The sequence below is a fragment of the Danio rerio genome, chromosome 17 (assembly GCF_052040795.2).
Source record: "Danio rerio strain M-AB ecotype USA chromosome 17, GRCz13ab, whole genome shotgun sequence".
Taxonomy (NCBI): domain Eukaryota; kingdom Metazoa; phylum Chordata; class Actinopteri; order Cypriniformes; family Danionidae; genus Danio; species Danio rerio.
Genome location: NC_141037.1, coordinates 49,159,648 through 49,178,080, shown reverse-complemented (window position 1 = coordinate 49,178,080; position 18,433 = coordinate 49,159,648). Strand labels below are relative to the sequence as shown.

The 18,433-nt window shown below is 34.4% G+C and overlaps 1 long non-coding RNA gene across 2 annotated transcripts in view; it reads left to right on the top strand.

The window, feature by feature from the left end:
• LOC141378416 (uncharacterized) overlaps positions 1 to 18,433 on the top strand; it is a 60,609-nt gene that overhangs the window by 15,188 nt on the left and 26,988 nt on the right. The window contains exon 5 of one of the 2 annotated variants that reach the window (XR_015513807.1): positions 16,090 to 17,568. The exons of the other annotated variant lie outside the window; for it this stretch is intronic. This is a non-coding gene — a long non-coding RNA (uncharacterized LOC141378416). Of the gene's footprint in view, positions 1 to 16,089; positions 17,569 to 18,433 lie in introns of those variants that run through there. 2 annotated transcript variants of the gene reach the window in all.

Here is an 18,433-nt window from a genome sequence, read left to right as displayed (position 1 = left end):
ATGAAGAAAACTCAATCGAACTGAGTACTGTAAATCTCAATAAGATAAGGCAACTCAACCATTTGAGGAAACCGATTGCAACCATTTGAGTTAAAAAAAACTAATCTTTACGAGTACTGTGAACTTGCTCCATTTAAGTTAAAGTAATGAGCAGGGCCAGACGGAATCTGCGGACGTTTTTTGCTATTTCTGCAGAGAATTTTGGTAAAAATCTGCAGATTTCTGCGGAATTATTTTGGGAGTATCTAGCGGAGTATCATAACTAAAGCCTTAATATATTAAATAAAAAGTAATAAATTACTGAATAAAAACAGAATAAATTTTGATTTACACATTTACTCAAGTAAATAAACAGAATTAATGATGAGTTAAAAATCTGCGGAAAATCTGCGGAATTCTGCGCGCGCAGATTCGGTGTCGGCCTAGTAATGAGGTATTTAATTAACTCATTCTCCTCAGAATGTTCATAAATAAATATGTGTTTTGCATTTTTATATTAGGTAGATCATTTTGACTTGGTCATTTTATAAGTAGCTCGCATGCTAAAAAAAGTGTGGGCACTCCTGTTGTACGGTGTAAAAAAAAGTCTGGTTTCCACACAATCGATTTGTGTTAAGAAAACACAAGGTAATTAGGATAACTTAATACTTTTGAAAAAAAAATAGTCGGTAGAACATTAAACAATTTAGTTGTCACAACAAAACTCAAGATTTGCGTTGTTTCAGCTCATTTTAAATAGGTAGTTTGAACAAGCAGCACAAACATTTTTCTTTTCAAAAACGAATCTATTTGAGTACTGTGAACTTGCTCCATTTAAGTTGATTAATGAGATATTTAATTAACTCATTACCTTCAACACTGAGTTCAAAAGTCTTCAAATGAGTAGACTTAACTTTCGGTAAATTTTAAGTTAACTACACTCATTTCATTTGATAACGTTGACTTGGGTTTAACAATGGGTTTTGCAAATACAGAATTCTCAATATGTTTATAAATAAATATGTGTTTTGCATTTTTATATAAGGTAGATCATTTTGACTTGGTCATATACTTCTGTGTATATATGTGTATGATGTGTACTGTATATTATGTGTATGACTTTACTGTGGACAGCAAAGTAAGAATTTCATTGTACAGGGTAACTTGTGTTCTTACTGTGCTCATGACAATTAAACTAATTGAATGGAATTTATGAATAGCTCACATGCTGAAAAAGTGTGGCACTCATGTCGTACAGTGTAAAAAAGTGTTAGGAAAACAAAAGGGAATTAGGATAACTTAATACTTTTGAAAAATGTAAGTGTATAGAACATTAAACAATTAAGTTGCCGCAACAAAAACTCAAATTGTGTTGTTTTAGCTCATTTTAAGTATTTTGAACAAGCAGCAAATCTATATTTTTGAGTGCTCTCAAAAATGACTTATTAAACTATTTATTAAATTACTTATTTAATATGAGTTAAAACAACACAGTTTCTTGGGAACAGCTAAATTGTTTTCTGTTCAAACCACTTACGTTTGTAAAAAGATAGCGTTAACTTAATTTGTGTTGGGAAAACATGAAGCAATTGGGTGAAACCAGTACCACAATCAATGGTTTGTATGGATGGGTTCCACACAATCGATCACAAAGGAAGGAATTAAGTTAACTTAATAATTTTGAGAATTTTAAGAAGATTGACTACAAAATAACTGTCAAAGTACTCAAGAATTGTGTTATTTGAGCTCATTTTAATTAAGTAGTTTGAACAAAGTCATTTGCAAACGTGTGTAACATTCTGCACTTGTCCTTTATTTCTCCACACTTGTCCCCAAACTTCATGCTCTTCACCAGAATAGAACATGAATTTTTTTTCGGTTTCTTCCCATCTCCCCTTCTCTGTGCTTCTCTAATCTCAGAGCAGGATGAGATTGTGACGGGTCCCATAAAAGAGACAGCTGTCAAAACACGGGCTGCTCCTGTCATCCCAGCCCTCCCTCTGTCTCTCCCTCTCTTTCTCTTTCTCTCTCCGAGGTGCTGATGCTCCTGCAATCTCTGGATGGGAAATGAGAGAGAGGATAATCTGCATCTATGTCTGTCTATGTTTCCTTTTCCCTCTTTTTCTTCTTCTGCTTCTTCAATCTGACAGCTGAAAAAAAGCTTCTAGCTGGAACGCACTGTGTTGCTCCTCAGTGCTCACATAGAGTATTAACCAAACTTTCTGTTTTTCCCAAATCAGCACTGGAATGACCGGTTCTCAGAGTTTGAGATGCAACAGAGTGGGTTTAACACAACCGTAAATTCTTACCGAATTTAGTTTTACAGTCTGGTGCCATAAACTGTAGGAGGAACTTGCAAGTTTTTCTGTTTTCATAAGAGGAACTTCGCCACAGGATGTTTTTCATTTTTGGCGATGTCAAAGTAGAAGCCATTTTTAGGAGCTGTTAATCTTGTCAACGAAATTAGACTGAACATGAATTTAAAAAAATAAATAAATAAAAAATACTTTCCATTTACTTACAATCAAGTGGTTCCAAACTTTTATGATTTGTTTTCTACTGTTGAACACAAGTCAGATATTCTGAGGAATGTTGGAAAAAAGCAGCCATTAACATCCAGGGAAAAAAATGATATGGCCCAAAATTTAAATGTATTGCTGCTGCTCAACATTCTTCAAAATATCTTATTTTGGTTTCAACATAAACAATAAACGTTTGTGAAAATGAGGGGTGAGTAAATTATGAAATTATTTTTTTGGGGGGCAAACTATCCCATTTATTAGGCCATTTTTATTGAAGCAAAAAATATATATAGCAATTTTGGGGACAGACCCACTTAAGCTGCATGAGATAATAAATGCTAAGGGTTTTAACACACTGTGAAGATTCATAAGTTTAAAATGGGAGTAAATCCTCTAAACTGTTGGTATGTCTGTATTGAACACAACTTTCTCCACAAATTGCAACTACACTGTGGTAATGTTTTACTATTGTAAATATTGCAGTGACTTATTATGAATGCTCATTTTAAAGATGTAATAGAATGCATTGATACAATATATAAAATTATTTTCTGGTGTCTAAACTGTTAACAATTTTCCTATAGAATCCACAGTAACCTACTGGCAGCAGTTTGCCTGCAACTTACTATAAATCAATTGCCGCAAAAACAACTTTACATTTACAACACCATTGATCTTGCTCTATATGTATTTACAGTACTGTATATCTTTCTGTAAAATTAACAGTAATTTTTACAATGCAACTTTAAAATACAGTGACATACTGCATAAATCGTTGAAAAAAAATCGTTAACAGTGTAAGCGGGGCAGATTTAACCAATAAGCAGCAACCTCTTATAGGAAAATCTGAGGGCCCCCTAATGAATACACATGAATATAAATGATACTTATAAATTATATATAACATTGTTTTATATCATATTTTGTACAGTGAGGGACTAACAATTTTAATTTGAATCTGATTTTTACATCTGCACAAACGGGTCGACCACCTTCAATCATGGAACAGTCCAGTAGTCCAATCAGCAAAGATTTACTTATAAAAGTGAACAAGTTCATGTGTTGTTTTTAGTTCTGAATTCATCTTAAGAAAACAAACAGTTTCAAAAGTTTTACAAGGTGCTCTACATGTTGTTTGTAAAGCAGGTCACTGATTCGAACCATTTCTGTGTGGAGTTTGCATGTTCTCCCCGTGTTTGTGTGGTTTTTCTCTGGGTGCTCTGGTTTCCTCCAAGTTGGTTTTATATTCACATTGGTTTATTTTTTAATTGACAACCTGTGACACGCTCCATATATTGTTTACCATGCTTTGTTGTTATTGTTAAAATGCTTTGTTTAAACTGCTTTGTTTTTTTAATGAGTTAAAACAATTAAATTCTCAAGGTTTTTTGGGGGAAATTTTAATCGTTTTATGTTCAATCCATTTATATTTGTAAAAAAAAAAAACAATTAGGGTAACTTAACCAATTAGTGTTGAGACATCATGTGAAACACAGTGTGACATTAGCATGCACTGAACTATTATTATTCAGCTATGCTATATATATATCAAGATTTTCTTATAGTGTCTGGATGCAGAGTTGCACTTACATTCTCAGGCTTGCACTCTCAAGTGACATCATTATTAGGTTTATGGTTGGGTGGGTATAGATGTTAACAGCGCATGTGCCTGAGAGCATGGCACATTTGACTGTCAACAGATAAGTCATATTTTGCTTGTTTAAGAGCACGCTTGAAAGGTTGCCAGCTTTAAGTTTAAACTTCCTTAAGTTTAAGTGGTGTAGTTTTTTAGAGTTAATACAGTAGTCAGGTCCATGTTGGGATGTTTTGGCATGTGTCCTGTTTATTTGTTAGATGGAGTACTTGAGTTTAAGATTACTGTTAGCTTAATCTTATCTGTTGTATAGCAAGATCTGGCAACGCTTGATGGATGTGATTCCTTGTCATTTCATCCATCATGCATACAAAAGCGTGATACAGTTCTGAGAGGTGTCTAAACACATTCATTCATGTCATTATCAACTAATTGTTTCATTTGGTTCTTTGAACATTACATAGAAATTTTGTTAATGCAGATGACAGTACCTTCATTTTCAGCAGTGTGGTTGTCATTTGCTTAATGTGTGTATAGAGAAGAATTAAGCAGTAAAAAGGTGAAATGACAACCGATTTTTAGCTGGAGTGTGTTTCAGGCCTAAATGATAAATGTGCAAGTGTATCAAGTAAAAACAAAGACTATGTACATTATAATGTTCAAAATGAGCTCAAGTTTTCACAGTTAAGACAGCATTCACATGTTGTCAGATAGATACACAGCTTAAATGAATGTAGTAAATATTTTAAATGTCTGGTTGCATTTTAGAGAGATTATACTCAATTATACAAGATTATACAAGTATTTGCCAGACTAATATTTGTTGTACAAAATGACATATCATTTTGCATCTCATTATTATTTATCTCACTAAAGTTGATTTAAATATTTCAATATGAGAGTATTTCAATATTATAATACTTATATAAGTAATATTTTCTGAAATATACATGTGTAAAAGTTCTCGTGCTATCATAAAAGATAGTTTATAATTAGCATACCATCATATAACATTTGGTGTAACAATGTTTTTAAGCGAACCTCGGCTCAGTTGGCGTTTCTGTGTAGAGTTTGCATGTTCTCCCTGCATTCTCTTGGGTTTCCTCCAGGTACTCCGGTTTCCCCCACAGTCCAAAGACATGTGGTACAGGTGAATTGGGTAGGCTAAATTGTCCGTAGTGTATGAGTGTGTGTGTGTGAATGTGTGTGTGTGTGGATGTTTCCCGGAGATGAGTTGCAGCTGGAAGGGCATCCACTGTGTAAAAACTTGCTGGATAAGTTGGCGGTTCATTCCGCTGTGGCGACCTTGGATAAATAAAGGGACTAAGCGTACAAGAAAATGAATGAATTATTGAAGGAATTTTTTTAAGCTCATCTGACATTCCTATGACAGTTTCCGTGATGCCGAAATTAACCTTATCAAGTTTTATTGTATGTTTGCGTTGTCACTGTCATTGATTGGACAAAAAGACAGCACACTGTCTGTTTGCATAAAGGCTCTGGTGTAGCGCATCCTCATATAATATATTCCCAACAGCAGAAGCTTTTTCTTGAATGGAATTTGTAACCTATATAGCATATTAAATATCACATATTAAATGACTATTTCTATATAATTCTTTTCCCACAATTGTCCAAAGCACATTAACCATAAAGTTTTATGTTGCATTGTTTCTTTATACACCTTTGAAAAGACAATAAAAAGTTAACAGAGCAGGGATTCATAATCCAGGGCTGGAAGTGGTACTAATTTTGCTTCTAAATGAAACGTTCTGGTTCTGAAATGTTCTTTTAAAAACTGCTGTGTTATATTACCTTTTAAGTTCCTATAATAAATATTATCATTGTACTAGCTTGTAACAGACACACAAAACATTCATATAAATATCATCAACAAGATAAGAAACTAATATATATATATTTACACACACAGGTGAAGTCAGAATTATTAGCCCCCCAATTTCTGTTTAATGGATTTTTTTTAACACAATTCTAAACATAATAGTTTAATAATTCGTTTCTAATAACTGATTTATTTTATCTTTGCCATGATGACAGTAAATAATTTTTTCTTGATATTTTTCAAGACACTTCTATACAGCTTAAAGTGACATTTAAAGGCTTAACTAGGTTAATAGGTTAACTCAGGTTAGGGTAATTAGGCAAGTTATGATATTACGATGGTTTGTTCTGTAGACAATCAAAAAATATAGCTTAAAGGGGCTAATAATTTTGGCCTTAAAATGGTTTTTAAAACATTTAAAACTGCTTTTATTCTAGCCGAAATAAAAAAATAAAACTCTCCAGAAAAAAAAAAAATGTTATCAGACATACTGTGAAAATCTCCTTGCTCTGTTAAACATCATTTGGGAAATATTAAAAAAAAAAAGAAAAAAAATCAAAAGGAAACTAATAAGTCAACTGTATATATAAATGTATATACAGATCAAAATAATGGAATATACAGTTAAAGACAAAATGATTAACCCTCCCTTGAAATGTAACATTTTGTAATGTTTTCCAAGTTCTGTTCAACAGTGGTCTGTTCTTAAAAGGGCTTAAAACAATAATATAATAAAATAATGATAAAAAAAATATTTACCTTAGCAGTTAAAAAAAGTAAAATATTTTTTTATTCCAGCAAAGCTCAAGTAAATTAGACATTCTCCAGCAGAAAAAAATATATATATTAGGATACATAATGAATAATTTCCTTTGCTCTGTTGTACACTGGCTTCCCACGGCTCATATCTTGGAATTTTAATAGGCCTATTCCAGACATTAAAAAATCACTATCAGTATTTATTTCTCCAACTAATGCAATATCCAGGACTTTTGTTTGTCATTTAAAGTTTTAGTTCAAAATGTATTTTCTATATGGTCTTTTTTTTTGTTCCATTAAATCCAGTGATCGCATAATCACAAAATTCTAGGGGCTACTTAACAAAACAGCTGCCAGTTTTTCTGTTCATTATAGGTCATGAAAAGTCTGCTTTTTAAGTCAGTGAAATGTCAGGGAATATGACGTTTGATTCAGAGTGGGAACCCTGTAGACATCACATGGAAAATTTTGAAAAAGAATTACAATTTCACAGTAGAGCTAATAACTGTTGTTTTCAACTGTATACATTTGTAAACACACATGTAAATCTAAACTAGCAAAAAGGTATTTGGTAGAATAGTATTAATAGCATTTTTTTTATTTGTTTAGAAGTTACAAAACCATTATTTGTAAAAGATTGAGCTGTATCTTTTATTTAAAGTTGAAGTCAGAATTATTAGCCCTCCTGAATTATTATCCCACCTGTATATTTTTGTCCCCAATTTCCGTTTCGGATTTTTTTTTAATCTTCAAAAGATTAATCTTTCAATATTCAAAGGTCAATTAGGCAAGCTATTTTATAATGATAGTTTGTTCTGTAGTAGTCGAAGCTGGTTTTAGCATCAGGTTCAGAACAGTAAAGCAAGTCGAGATCAGGATTCCTCCAGCTGCAGTTTAAGAGGCGAGTAAGTACGGACAGATCTGATGTCAGTAAATATTAGCCTTCCGCCTGCCGCTACATTTGTATGTATATATGTTTCCTTGATTCCTTGACAAGCTGATTGCATATTCAGGAGCAGATGCTTGGGAGTTGTAGTGCAGGAGAGCGAGGGAAAGCGTTGGAGACGAGTGTGAGGGGGGGCTTCTGTCAGAGGAGAAGGTAATTGGCCCCCAGGCGATGGCGGCTACAAAGAGAGAGCGCGAAAGAGGCAATAGCTCTCGTCCTCCGCTCCCCCTTGCCGTCTCTCATCTCTGGTTCTCGGCAGATCTGATAAAGATAAACGTGTGGCAAACGTGTCATTTGATGAAGAAGGCTCTGGGCAAACACTGGCGACATGATGAGCCTGTGATCTGCCTGCATGAGTGTCAGCAGGGGACGGGCCAGAGATCTCAATCCAGAGCTGCTCGCTCTCTCACTCCCTCTCCGACTCACTGACTCTCCACTGCTGCACTGTTGATAGGGATGCTGTAGCTGTACATTAAAATAAGATAAGACCTTTTATTCTATATCATTGCAATGTGTATTTCCTGATACAGATCAAATTGTGCCACATATCTTATCCTATATATATATATATATATATATATGTGTGTGTGTGTGTGTGTATATATATATATGTGTGTGTGTATGCATGTATGTATGTATGCATGTATGTATATAAAATATATGTATGTATATATAATATATGTATATGTATATAGACCATTTTGAAGGATGTAACCAAAAACAATGGTCGCAACATATTTTTTAACATTTAAAAGTGATTTAAAACAGACTATCTTATATTTCTATAGCTTATGAGAATCCAAAAAGGCCAACATATTGATAAACAATGATATAACAGCTGTTTTAAAATTAAGTTATGATTAAATTGCTTCTTTTTACAGTTATGAAATAGTTGAAATGTGTATAAATTGAAATGTGTGTATGTATATACGTATATATACACACACACACACACACACACACACACACACACAGTTGAAGTCAGAATTATTAGCCCCCCCCCCCCCCCCCCCCCCCGCTTTTTTTTTTAATATATATATTTCCCAAATGATGTTTAAGAGGGCGAGGAAATTTTCACAGGATGTCTGATAATATTTTTTCTTCTGAAGAAAGTCTTATTTGTTTTATTTTGGCTAGAATAAAAGCAGTTATTATTTTTTTAAACTCCATTTTAAGGTCAAAATGATTAGCCCCTTTAAACATTTTTTATATAGTCTACAGAACAAGCCATCGTTATACAATAACTTGCCTAATTACCCTAACTTGCCTAGTTAACCTAATTAACCTAGTTAAGCCTTTAAATGTCACTTTAGGCTGTATAGAAGTGTCTTAAAAAATATCTAGCCAAATATTATTTACTTTCATCATGGCAAAGATAAAATAAATTAGTTTTTAGAAATTAGTTATTAAAACTGTTATGTATATATCGGCCAGTCACATGGCAGCAATTCCATGCATTTAGGCATGTAGACATGGTCAAAACGGTCTGCTGCAGTTCAAACTGAGCATCAGAATGAGGAAGAAATGTGATTTAAGTGACTTTAAACTTTGCATGGTTGTTGGTGCCAAACGGGCTGATCTGAGTATTTCAGAAACTGCTGATCCACTGGACTTTTTACGCACAACCATCTCTAGGGTTTGCAGAGAATAATCTAAAAAAAGAGAAAACATCCAGTGAGCGGCAGTTCTGTGGGTGCAAATACCTTGTTGATGCCAGAGGTCAGGGGAGAATGACCAGACTGGTTTGAGTTGATAGAAAGGCAACAGTAACTCAAATAACCATTACAACTGAGGTCTGCAGAAGAGCATCTCTGAATAACAACATGTCGAACCTTGAGGCAGATGGGCTACAGCAGCAGAAGACCACACCAGGTGCCACTCCTGACAGGAACAGGAAACTGAGGCTACAATTCGCACAGGCTCATCAAAATTGGACAATAGAAGATTGGAAAAATGTTGCCTGGTCTGATGAGTCTCAATTTCTGTGGCAACATTCGGATGGTAGGGTCAGAATTTGGCATCAACACTATGAAAACATGGATTCATCCTGCCTTGTATGGTGGTTGCTTGTGGTTCAGACTGGTGGTCGAGGTGTAAGGAGAAATTCTTCTTTGGCCAGATAGAGAGCCTTCTGACAAAACATTTTAGCAACAAAACCATTAATGATATATAAACAAATGCATTGCACAAAACCTGAGAGGGGGAAAATCCATTTCCTAATGTTCAGCAATGGAATTCATAATGGAATTAATGAGAATTTAGTATTATTTAACTTAAAGGGTGGCACTCTATACTTCATTCCTGAGGGCATCAGCTCCTGATCATTATGGAGAATATGGCTTGCATGGGTCAACCAATAATTTTATGACTCCGCTCCTTTACAGGAGAAATATCCCGAAGGGAAGGTCATGTCACCACTTTCATTATTTTAGTTGTGTCCTAGATTTAACAGACAAATTACCAAACCATGTTGTGAAAGAATAACGTATAATAGATTCAATAGCGGATTTATAAAGCAATAACGTGATACTTTTGTCATTCAGAAGCATAGAATAGTGCACTTACTGCACTCCAACGAAATGGTAGGGTAAAACCTAATTAATACATATTAAACCTCTTTAACATTATTAAATGTACATGCTGAATCTCTGATATGTGTTGGTTTGCACTGAGTCACAGTTCTAAAGTTCAATTTCAAACTATTTTATTTTCAAGATCTGTGTTGAACTATCTGCTTCTTTCAATAGTATGGCAATAAATGGCATGTAAAATGGCATTCAAACTCACATTATCAGCATTTAACACTGAATAAAGCACATGAGGTGTACCTGATGTGATCATTGTCATAGTTTTCTGTTGTTCAGCTGCAAGAAATAGAAGCTGTTTCTAATATATAACTTTCAGGTGTTGGTTAGAACAAAAACTCCCTTTAATATGAAGATATTCCTTCTATTGCGTACCATTGCTTTTATGTAGAACACGACTTAAATCAGCCTTAAATCAGCATTTAGGCTCGCTCCTGTTGGTCCTCAATCTGGCAACCTGCGCTTGCGTGTTTTTTGATCCAAGAGTGCAATACCTAGTTCAACCACTGGGTGTCAAACTTACATGCTGCACCTCTACCTTACATGAATTCCAGACCTAGTCCAGATAGTCCAGACCTTAAGTCAAATGCATTGAACAGGAAACAGGAAGCACCAATTATGAAAGTTGAACTCATGAGTACATTTTTGGACCACTCGAAATGATTTGTGTGCTCATATATTTGAGAGCGGAGAAGCTTTGTCAATGGAGTGTGTTTCTGTGTGTGCGCACACTCACGTCACCCAGCTTTGAAAGCCAAGCCCCCTGGGCGAGGGCTGTGAAGAGCTCGAATGAGACATGCACAATCAGTTCCACTCTTTAAATCTCTCTCAGAAGCATATCTACTGCCACAGTGCTGTCTTCATGGGCCTCTCCATCAGTTAGTGGGCTGTGATCTGGCACACTGCTCCGGCTAATTCTTCCCGCTCTCAATGATGTGCGGATGGAGAATCTTTTGCCTTATTATGTCTCATTATTATTATTTTCATTGTATCATTACTCAATTCAAACTCAGATGTTCACTACGACTATTTTCTGTCCTTTCTCTAAGGGTTTTATTAATGCTGAATTCCTTCCAGTTCAGGCACTCTGTATTTTTAGGTGGCTTGATAATGTGCAGCAGTTAATAGTTGTTGGATAATTTGGAAACTCTCTTGACAACGTTATTTCTACATTATATGCAATACATGTCAGTTAAGGATTTTACTTAAACCTAAAGACTACATCTTGCATGGACAATAGAAGATTAAAAAAGTTTTCCCTGACTACGAGTTTAGATTTTCTTCCTCAACATTGAGATGAGTTACAATTTTCTCTAAATAAATAATCTATCCTGCCTTGTTGTGCCAGTAATTGCGGCGACTGGTGGTGTAATAGTTTGGAGGATATTTTCTCCACATTTTGGCCTTGCTTCCATTTAAGCTCCTTTTAGTCTATACAGCCTACATGAGTGTTGCTGATGACTAGGGCCAGATGGAATCTACGGACATTTTTTGCTTTTTCTGTGCAGAATTTTGGTAAAAAATCTGCGGATTTATGCGGAATGATTTCGGGAGTATCATAACTACAACCTTAATGCATAAAATAAAAAGTAATACCTTTTAACTTGCATTTAATGTTTACAATGCAAATCCAATTAGCTCCACTATTATATGAGGGGCTTTGTTTACTAAATAAATATTTACTAAAAGACAGAAAATATCACTTTAGAAACTATATTACAGTAAATTTTTGTAAATAAATCATATAAATATTTTCAAATTAGTCAATAATATCACTGAAATTAATTTAAAAACAGAATAAATATGAATTACCCACGTTTACACAAGTAAATAAACAGAATCAATGAAGGGCTAAAAATCTGCGGAATTATGCGAAATCTGGGGTTGACCTTGTCCATTCCTGGTCAACTTTTAAAGGGATAGATATCCCAAAAATTAAAAAACAATGTGGCTTTTAATTACTCACCTTCATGTTGCTCCATTTCTTGAGATCTTGGTTCATCTTCAGAACACAAAATAAGATATTTTAGGTTAAATCCGTTGACCGTTGATGATTAATAATCAGCAGCACAACAAACAAGCATCATAGTGAATGCCAATAGTAAATGATTCTGAAGACATAGGCAAACAAAGTTTATTAGTTTTTTTTGACATACAAACGTGTTCTTGGAACTTTTTATAGTTACAGTTGAGCCCCTGAAGCCATATGGCAATTTTTGACAATCTTTAGGACTCTTGTTCTGGACTTTCATCAAAAATATCTGAACTTGTGTTTCAAAGATGAACAAAAGGTCTCAGAGGATTGAAACATCATGGGGATGAATAAATATTAACACAATATTTGTTTTTGGGTAAACTAAAGATTTAAGATCCTTTAAGATCCCAGGAACTGTTTCATTCCTTACATTTTTTTTTTCAAAGTGAAGAAAGTTCTTCTGTTTATTAAATATGTTTTTGCAGTAAGGAATAAAGAGTTGTTTTAAGAATTGATCACTAAATTGTTCTTTGGGGACACAAAACGTGTTGTTCTTTTGAGTCCTTGCAAAAACCCTTCTCCTGGAACCTTATGGAACTGTTCATAAAAAAGAACCATTCAATTGTCTTCACATTCAAGATGCATGTGCATTGTTCAGGTCACCTGACCACGCACATAATTAAAAAAAATAAATAAATAATTTGACAGGTCCATGAAACTGTTTCATTCCATACATTTCTTGAAAGTGAAGAAGGTTCTTCTGAACGTTATTCTTTTTTATTATTATTTTTTTCCAGTAAGAAATTAAGTTATTTTAAGAACTGATCACTTAATTATTTGGGGAAGCAAAATGTGTAGTTCTGTGTTGTTCTATTAAGGTCCCGTTTACACTAATATGTTTTAGTTTTAAAGCTTATAAGTTTTGCTATGGTTATACCATCCATCCACACTACCCCAGAGTTTTCGAGCGCTGAAAACGTAGCAAGGCCTTTTTGGTTCTAAAACGCTGCTGCTCCGTGTCAGTGTGAATGGGGGAAAACGGAGACATCTGAAAACATTCACCTCTCTGATTGGGGCTTTTCCATAATATTTAGTGCACAAAGTTCAGTCTTGCATCCTCTCCTTGTAAGGTCAGACTTCACAAGTTTAATATAGGAAAAAAACTCCTGAGGACTAGTCTGGTAAATCTTCAAAGGGAACAGTGTACTATAATCTCATTCACATCATCCTAGCTATGTTATTTTACTTTCTTAACAATAAAATGAACATATGATATAAGGAACTGCCTATTTTCATTTTGATATTAACCTACAGACCCTAAAAATGTTGAAGCGTCGTGTAGCTGCATATTTACGAGCGTCGTCTTCACTGTATGCATATTTATAACAAAACGAAGTCTATAACATCACTGCCTCTTTTCATTTTCATTGAAAATTTGAAACATACCCTCTCTTTTGCTGAATATCGGTTTTAATAATCAATAATGGCGATTATAAAAGTACAAGGTACAATAAGTTTATACAATATAGAAAATAAATGTAAGCAATCAGTCAAATGTGAAGAATCAGTGTACGCGGTTACAATAATTATTAACTCATCTTTGCACTCAGCAAAGTTACCGAAGAACAAGTGATGGATTCAACAGACTTAAGTCCGGGAATCTGTTGTTAGCAGTGGTGTAAAGTAACTAATTACAAATACTCAAATTACTGTAACTGAGTGATTTTCCTCAGAAATTTTAATTTATTAAGTAGTTTTATAAATGTGTACTTTTACTTTTCCTTGAGTACATTTTTAGTGCAGTAATTGGTACTTTTACTCCACTACTTTCCTTCAACTTGCATACTTTATTTTTCATGTCTATGGGGATTAGAAATTCCAGTCCTCTGACTCCTGTCCAATCAAATAGCACACCTCAAGACATGTGCACTTTATACTGTAATTGCAGCAAACTGTTTGGAAGCATTAAAGGTGTCCAAGAAGACATCCAAAATCTTTACACACATTGACTCAGACACTGTTTAGACGCATGTCACTGATGAGAAGATGACTGATGTTTACTATATGATGGACGAAATGGCCTTAAACACCCAGCAGGCGCAAGACATCAACATGACGTTAGAATGACGTTGTACCCCAGTGTCGTGGAGACATTCCCTTTTGTTTGGAAATTAAAATCATGTTGACGTCATGCAGAACTCAAGGTAAGGCCAACATCCAACCTACGTAAAACCCACCAAATATCAACGTCTAATATTGTTACAGCTTGACGTTGTGAGGACATTACCAGTATGACATCAATCAGACATTGGATTTTGGTTGCCATACCTGATGAATAAATGTCAGTATTTGACATCAATATGACGTTGATTTAAGATTTTGGCTCGACGTTGGATTTTGTTTATTTTCCAACACAACCTAAAGTCAACTAAATATCAACGTCGTTGGACATCATTATTGGACATCAAAATAATGTTATCCTTAGACGCTGGCTAGACATTGATTTGTGGTCACCTGACATCACGACCTAAATCTAACCTAATATTAATGTCTCATGACAGTGTGTGCCTGCTGAGCAATAACTTATTGCACTACAGAATTATATGAATACACATCCACAAATTACATGTAAATGCATCAGCTATAAACAGCGTAATACTCATTACTCTTGAGTACTTTAGAAAGAGCTACTTTTTACTCGTACTTTGCTCATACCGGCCGCTTTGTTGGTGTGTTAAGACCTACTGCAGTCTATTCTGTAAAATGCAGCATAGCTTCTTTACACTGAATTCTAAGCAGACAAGCTTTATGGTGACCTGTGTAAAGATGACTTATTACTGAGATCAAATCTTTCTTTTAGTTATTTGATTTTATAACCTTTAAATTAACCTTAAATAACTTTTAAATATACAAATAATAATAATAATGATAATGATAATAATAATAACTGGTAGATTGTAAGGCTACGCTCAAATCAAGATTTTTATTGCTTGTTTAAATTATTAAATATATTCAACTTTAAAATGAGTTGAATCAACACAATTCATAAGGTTTTTTTAGCGACAACTCAAGTGTTTTATATTCAATCCTCTTAAATACGTAAAAACAATTACATTAACTTAATCAGTTTGTGTTGGGACAACATGAAAGAATTGTGCGGAACCCAGCATTCTTTACAGTGTATTTAAAAGATTGATGTATGATATTTCTAAATGCTATATCTAAGTGTTACAATAGTGCTTACTTTTTATTTTACAATGAATACCAATTGTAAAATTGTTTGTGAACTATCCCTACCCTAATGTGTGCTAGGAAGGTATATCTAATAAAGTGGCCAACCAGTGTACATTAAGTAATTGATTTATTCATTTTCTTTTCGGCTTAGTCCCTGTATTTATCAGGGGTCACCACAGCGGAATGATCTGCCAACTTTTCCAGCACATGTTTTACGCAGCGGATGCCCTTCTGCATGCAACCCATGTCTGGAAAAATCCATACACTCTCATACTGTACACTACAGACAAATTTAGCCTACCCAATACACCTGTACTGCATGTCTTTGGACTGTAGGAGAAACCAGAGCACCCGGAGAAAACCCACGCGACCGCAGGGAGAAAATGCAAACTCCACACAGAAACGCCAACTAACCCAGCCAATACTCGACCAGCGACCTTCTTGCTGTGAGGCGACAGCACTACCAACTGTGCCACAGCGTCGCCTCTGCATGAAGTAATATTTGACAGAAATTAAAACAAACTGTGTGAAAAGGACATATGCTGTGCCTAAAGTCAAAACAGGGAGCAAAAAAAACATAGACAAAAAGTCCATAATAAATTGTTTTGCTTACATTTATTTATTTATTGCTAAAAATTTTATTCATTTTCAGGACAAAACTGTTTCATCTGGTCGTACATCCAGATTCACAGCATAGTCAAGTACATTTTAAAGAGGTGAGTGACAATGAAGTAATTCATGAGTTATATCTAATACATTACATCTACTTAGAACCAGGTGCTAATACAGCGCGGAAACTGTGTGCAAACTAACTGCGCTCTTGCCAGGCCTTATATGGCAGGGGGGAAATGAGAGTTTGCACTGAGCTGCATTGAAGGATTGTGCTTCATTAAATGTCCCAGCATCGGTGCCAGAGCATGTGTCATATGCCATATGTCACATGACCAGTGGCGCCGTTATGCAGAAACACATGCAGGTCCATCAGGATGCTGACATGTGTTTAGGGGTGGGATATGGGAGGAGGGAAGGGTGGTGCGTTCGGAGGGTGCCTCTCCGGGGGTCACCATGTTTGACTCTTCCCACAATCCCCTTAGAACAAAGGCGTCATTGACAGGAGGAATGTGCCAGGCCACCAGCTAACATGCTAACACCCTCCTCGAGCTCCCTCCCCCTTAACACACGGGGTCTAACCAAGTGATTAGTTGGGGATTAAAATATTTGCTGTGCAAATACCTGCCATGGCTGTCCGAATCAACGCCACAGCGTAGTTCAAAGACACTCGTTGAACTCGAGCAAGACCTCTAAACTCCAGCCTCAGACCCACCCAGACAGCTTCTCAACAGACCTTCTAGACGTCCGCTAATGACCGGACCCTAGTCACCTTTGCCGAACTCAAACAGCAGACATGCTGAAAGAAAAATAATCAGCCAAAAAGGAAAAATTCTGTCATGCTTAATTCCCCTTCACGTCATTTTAAAAGCATTTCTTTTATTTCTAGTAAGATATTTTAAGTAATGCTGGTAACCAAGCATTTTTGGAGATCCTTGATTTTCAATATATGGACACATTTCTGAGAATGTCTTTCCTTTTTTAAGATTTAGTAAGACATGCAGCTTTAATGACACCTGACAACATTCAATTATGTCATGTCATGGACAATTAGCCATCATTTTTTGGTATGTGTTTACATCAAATTAGTAAGTTTAGAAAGTGCATTTTACTTATTGCTTGATATTCCTGTTCAAAGCATAATAAAACATTTGAATAATTAAATGCACAACGCTGTAAATTCAAAAATGTCAATACTGTAACAGCAACCTAACTTTCAGACATATACTTTTGCAATGCCCTATTTTAAATGTTATCAGACAACATCTGTTATTGATAACTTTTTGAAAGGATTATTTTTAAATGTGAATCCTACGAAATGGTAGAGTTTTTGACGAAAGATCTGTATCTTATTTTAGGTATTATTTTTTGATGCTGATGATGTCATTTCTTTGTTATAAAGTTTTTTATTGAAACATGTTTGCATACAATTTACCCAGTAAAATCTTTATTATCAAAGTACATTGAAATGGAGGACATCTGTATTTTCTGCAAGGCAGATAAAGAGAGCCTTTGTCATTTATTTTTTGAATGTAAAGTTGTAAACAGTTTTAAATGACAAATCATAGTTATTATTTTACATTAAAATATATTATTGTTTTAAATTATGAAAACAAATACTACAAAAGTCTTGAAGATATTGTTATTCTCTTTATTTTATTGGTAAAATTTCACATACACAGACAGAAATTTAAGTTATCTCCCACATTAAGACGTTTTGTATCAATTTAGATTTTTTTATTTACTATTATTTACTACTGTGAAATTGTTGTAAAGCAAAAATCTGAGATATGTATTCGTTATTATAATAGCTTTTTTGATTCCCCTGTTAATTCTAAAAAAAAAAAATCATTGTATATAAAAATGTTGTATATTATGCTTTGTGGAGCATAATGTATTTATTTATTTATTTTGTCATCATGATTAAAATACCATTATAGCTTTTTTATGTTCACCTTATATTGTGTATATATATATATATATATATATATATATATATATATATATATATATATATATATATATATATATATATATATATATATATATATGCAAACGTGTTAGTTATAAAATGCAAACGTGTTAGTTATAAAATGTTTGTATTTTTGATCTGTTTTTGCTATGAAATCTGATAATGCAATAAACTCTAAACTCCCTTACACAACACCATTTTTAAAAGCATTTGCAGGGGACATTAGTCAGATTAACCTCTAAATAAAGATGCAAATTTCATAAGCAAAAATGGTCCACTGCCTATGGCTGATGGATGAGACCACCTAAGTGTTTCGCCAATTATTGAAAGTCCGTCAGACCAATTGTTGCAATGTGTTCTGCACAAAGCTCGGACCACCTTTGGTGTTGAATCTTCGTCTGAGCTGCTGGTAATT